At 27.1% G+C, this 5,525-nt stretch overlaps 1 long non-coding RNA gene across 1 annotated transcript; it reads left to right on the forward strand.

Moving 5' to 3' along the window:
* The first annotated feature begins 5,216 nt into the window (after positions 1-5,216).
* LOC113378830 lies at positions 5,217-5,525 on the forward strand. The gene is made up of 3 exons (XR_003367225.1): positions 5,217-5,236; positions 5,292-5,418; positions 5,488-5,525. It is a non-coding gene; the product is annotated as an uncharacterized LOC113378830 (long non-coding RNA).

Raw genomic sequence — 5,525 nt, forward strand, 5'->3', positions numbered from 1 at the left:
GCTTAACACTATTTTGATTGGCTGTCAATTGATATTTTTTCATGATATTCTCAACTTTTATACAAAATTTTGATGAGCCAGTCTGCTAAATAGTTCGGAACGAGTGGCAAGGTCGCGGTTGATAGGCGCTAACCCCGCAATAAATTCATCATGTGAATTTCTCAATGATTTTGTTTTATCTATGTGTTATGAGGTTTGCATAATATTTTATTATCGGCATTCTCTTAAAAGACATATATCGTATATAAACCCACAATGTTATGAAAATGTATCAGTATAGTTAAATTATTATACAAAATCAACATGGCATTTATTAAGGTTAATAAACATTCAATTTAGCATTTGACATTATTTGTCATTTAATTAAATGGTATCTCATAAGATTAGTTTTACATTTCATAATAATATTAATATTAATTTAGGTTATTACACTTTTTGCATTATTGGCGGTTATAAGCGCTTATGGTCATGAAGAATCTCTGAGCGACGTGCTAATTGTGTGTCATCTTTTATGCCATGAAAAGCGATGGATCAGTATTTAGTATATTTATTATAATATAAATAAATGAAATTGTTATTGCATATTTAAAAAAACAAACTTTATCGTCTTTATAACGTTATATGTTTATGTTCTAGCGCCACCTCCCTATTATTATACCTATTTTAACAGTTGATCAATGAAATTATATAAAAATTTAACTTAATTTTTAAATATTTTTTAATAATTTTGAATTTAGTACGCCAAAAATTACACATAATCCAAAAGCGCATAGAATACATTGCTTTTAAATATATTTAGAAGATCTAGGCGATTCGCTCATTCGGGTGCTCATAATGAAATTGTTGTCTTCTATCGTCGTCGCACTACTGAACTGTTTTTAAATTCTTATATTCAATTCAAACTTTTTAGGACACCAAAAAATTTCAGCATGTTCATTATTGCTTGCAAAAATATTTTTAAATTTTCAAATATTTCTAACGCATGTGTAATAATAATATTTGGACTTTGAAACATTTTGCTTATTTATTTTAGGTATTTTACATATGTGATTTATTCTATTGAGCAAATCATTAAAAGCAAAAAAAAAATCTAGCCTTTCATTATTAAACATAACACTGATTCTTCATATTGGATTATTTCAATTCAATTATATAATTATATAAAATTTCTAAAATTGCATCATGAACTTCTCCTAATTGATATCTAATCGAATGCAATGATGCCATGCATAAGATATCTATATGAATGCAATACATGCAAAAAATGGAAGCTTACACCTTATGGTACCCACCCACTAGGCAACCAGGCATCCGAGCAATTTATGACAAAATGACCAATAAATGCCCAGTTGTAAAATTTTTCGGTGTCCCAGACAATCGAATAAAATTTCATTCATTTTTCTTGAACAAATTAACAATTAATATATTTATGTAAGGAAATTCCCCACTGGGGGAATTTCTAAAGGCCCTGTACCCAAGGTTCAGATTGGTTATTAGAAATAATACAAAAAAAAAAAATCTTGAACATTGAATATATTTCGAACGTGTAATGAGATAAAATCGACTTTTGTTGTAAGTTTTAGTTCACTTTCATTTGATTTAAACATTGATTCTTATACTTATATTAAAGTTTTTTATTTAACATTAATGTTGTACATTTGCAGAAGATGAATACGGAATTAATTCAATGATAGCAGTTGGATAACAAAATATTCACGTTTTTCATTATATTAGCGCCTAATTTTAATCTGAAACATGGCCTTAATCTTGGAATATACGTCTACATTCACAATAATGCCCATAACAAGAAAGGGTCGTGCAATGTGATTTGAATTCTACATTATGTTAAAATAAATATGGACACATATTTTACCCACAGCAATTTTTAAAAATATATTTTTGTAGTTTATGAAAAAAGGTATCGTTTCGGATCATTTTATTACTATGGTCTCATAAAATTGGCAAAATATTCAGGTAAATCTGGTTGCTCCGATTTCCGCCAGAAACGCAAAAATCATTTTGATTGCATGAACTATTAATTTTTGTTATTTTACTACGGCAATTTTTAAAAATATATTTTTGTAGTTTATGAAAAAAGGTATCGTTTCGGATCATTTTATTACTTTGGTCTCATAAAATTGGCAAAATATTCAGGTAAATCTGGTTGCTCCGATTTCCGCCAGAAACGCGAAAATCATTTCGATTGCATGAACTATTAATTTTTGTCATTTTACTACGGATCTTCATAAAAATCTTCAACGCGGGTGCTAACGATTCTTTTGTACTTTTAATTTTTTCATAATGCTTGTTGAAACATATAATAGGTGATGTCTTGCGAAATCGAAAATATTGCTCATGACATCATGTTTCATTTCTATTTTGTATCTGCCTCTTGCTCATTCCATAATGAATAATAATAAATCCGCCGATTGCTTCCATAATAAATTGCCTAGTTGATAGGCACCATTAAAAGGCGCCAACACGCGATTCGGATTTCAAAATTATAATATAGTTTTTTCAACATCAATCAAGAAATATGTAATTTCTTTGCATCACTTACTAATCTTTGGACAATTATTTTAAAATACGTTCAAAATTTAACGTTAAAAAAGGAAAGTAAAGATATCAATTAGTAGAAGTTTACGATGCAATTTTGGATGTTTTATATAATGAAAAATTCATTTGAAATAATCCAACACGAAAAGCCAGTATTATATTTAATAATGATTTTTTTTGCTTTTAATAATTTGCTCAATGAAATAAATCGCATGAAATACCCAAAATAAATTAGTAAAACATTTCATAACCCAAATATTATTATTACACATGCGTTAGAAATATTTAAAAATTTAAAAATATTATTGCAAGCAATAATGAACATACAGGAATTTTTTGATGTTCTAAAGAGTTTGAATTGAAAATAAGAATTTAAAAATATTTCGGTAGTGCGACAACGATAGAAGATAAGAATCATTTGATTAATATCACTCGAATGCGCGAATCGTCTCGATCTTCTAAATGTATTTAAAATTTATGTATTTTATGCTCTTTTGGATTATGTGTAATTTTTTGTGTACTTAAACCAACCAAACAATTATTAAAAAGTATTTGAAAAAATTAACGTAAATGTTTATATAATTGTATTGATCAACTGTTAAACAGGTAAAATAATAGCGGGGTGCTAGAACATCAACATATAACAATTACGTTATAAAGGCGATAAAGTTTAAATTTTTACATATACAATAACAAATTACCCATGTAGAAATTAATATCGGTACAATATATTACCAATATCGGTTTTCTGTGGCCGTGATTGCCTATATTGCAAAAATATCGGCGAACGTCGGTTCTGTGATGATGTCAACTAATCGATCAGGCCAACGTCAGCTGATATTGAGGCAATAATCTCTATAAATGGCCTTGTCCAATATTGGTCTCAAACTAAAATAGAAATATTGATGCAATATTTTTTATCATCGGCTAATAAATATTGTCCCCAAATAGAAGAATAAATATTGATGCAATATTTTTTTATCATCGACTGATAAATATTGTCTTCAAACTAAAATAGAAATATTGATGCAATATTTTTTATTATCGGCTGATAAATATTGTCCTCAAAATAAAATAGAAATATTGATGCAATATTTTTTTATTATGGGCTGATAAATATTGTCCTCAAACTAAAATATAAATATTGATGCAATATTTTTTTATCATCGGCTACAAAATATTGTTCCCAAAGTGAAATATAAATATTGATGCAATATTTTTTATCATCGGCTGATAAATATAGTTCACAAATTGAAATAAAAATATTGATGCAACATTTTTTATCATCGACTGATAAATATTGTCCACAAATTGAAATGAAATTATTGATGCAACATTTTTTATCATCAGGTACAAAATATTGTCATCAAATTGAAAAATAAATATTTATGCAATATTTTTTATCATAAGCTAATAAATATTGTCCTCAAAATAAAAAATGAATATTGATGCAACATTTTTTATAATTGACTATTAAATATTGTTTGCATGTTATGATATATATGGCTGTAAATATTTAACCATGTAATTATTCACCCTTACAAATTAAAAGGTAAAAGATACGTAAAAAGTTTATTCGGACGAAAGATGCGGAATAAAATTACGAATAAAATGATATATAATTCAATATGTGTGTTCGTATAATTATTTTCAGATTTTTCAATTTTTCTTGAATTTTAGCACTGCAACTCGCCCATAGGCCAAACCGTTTGAAATACTAAGTTGTGATATGTGGAAGAAAAACTAAGAATTTTGAGACAATTCTAATGATGTATAATACTTTATACGGTTTCTTTATGAAAACCTCAAATGTTGAGAATAGTATAAAAATTCAGTTTTCCTTTCATTATAAAAAAGTTATAAATGTTACAGGGTAATTTATTTTAAATACTGTCCGATATATATAAAACTAATTGAAAACTTCAATTGTATTTACTCATGCAATTATAAAATAAAAAAATAATAATAAAGGGACTGGGATTTGAACCCCAAAATCAAAATTAAAACGCTCTGACGTTAACCATTACACCACGAAGATATACAATGGTATTGTAGCAACTCACTATCTTGTATTGCAGGTATAGGATTCTAGAACTTTCTATGAACTTCTATGCATGACGCATGCCACAAGAAGCGCCGCGCGTCACACGGCGTCCTTAGCCTTTAATGCAAAATTGTTAATTATAGTATGTTTTAAGATACTAGTTTTGCTGGAAATAATCGAATAATATTTTCAGTTATGTGTAATGTGTAATAGTGTTATAGTGTACATTGTTTTCTAATGTGTGTAATGTGCATTGGTGCGAAATATATACCACAAACAAGTTTGGTTAAGTAAGCATTGTCTCTGAAAAATATACAATATTTCATTTCTTTGTTGTTACTTTGGATTAAAATACAAAGGTTTGAAAGTTCAACTTAATTTTATGTCATCTGATTTGATTTGGGATGGATAGATTAAGTAATAAGTTATGTATATCTAACATAACCTTAGTTTTAATAGACGAATTCTTTTTACTATTGGTGAGTATAATACTTAATTATGCATTTATGCGTTGTAACTAATAGCTATTTATTTTTAGAATAATTACTGCTAACTACATTATTATTAGTATCTCTAATAAATAATCGGAAACGAGCTATTCGAAATGTCAAAATTTGCAAGTTTTCAATAAAAATGGTAAGAAATGCAAGATAATTTTATTTTTCTCACTAAGGATTTTTATATTGATCAGGAGTTTAAACACATTGAGAAATCAGTTGTACATATTACGTGAAATATAATAAAATATAACATAATAAAATATAACATAACCTAATCTTTTTGAGTGAAGACATACTGCACTTTCATATTTATAAAAGGTAAGACAATACTTGTTATAATATAATTATATGTCTCTGCATTTAAAACATATTCTTATTTATTTTCAGGTAATATTGTTGTAAGCGCAGAAAATAGAGAAACTGGT

Source organism: Ctenocephalides felis, unplaced genomic scaffold (genome assembly GCF_003426905.1).
Source record: "Ctenocephalides felis isolate EL2017-DRISC unplaced genomic scaffold, ASM342690v1 CF-g0.4_SCAFFOLD_01886, whole genome shotgun sequence".
Lineage (NCBI taxonomy): Eukaryota > Metazoa > Arthropoda > Insecta > Siphonaptera > Pulicidae > Ctenocephalides > Ctenocephalides felis.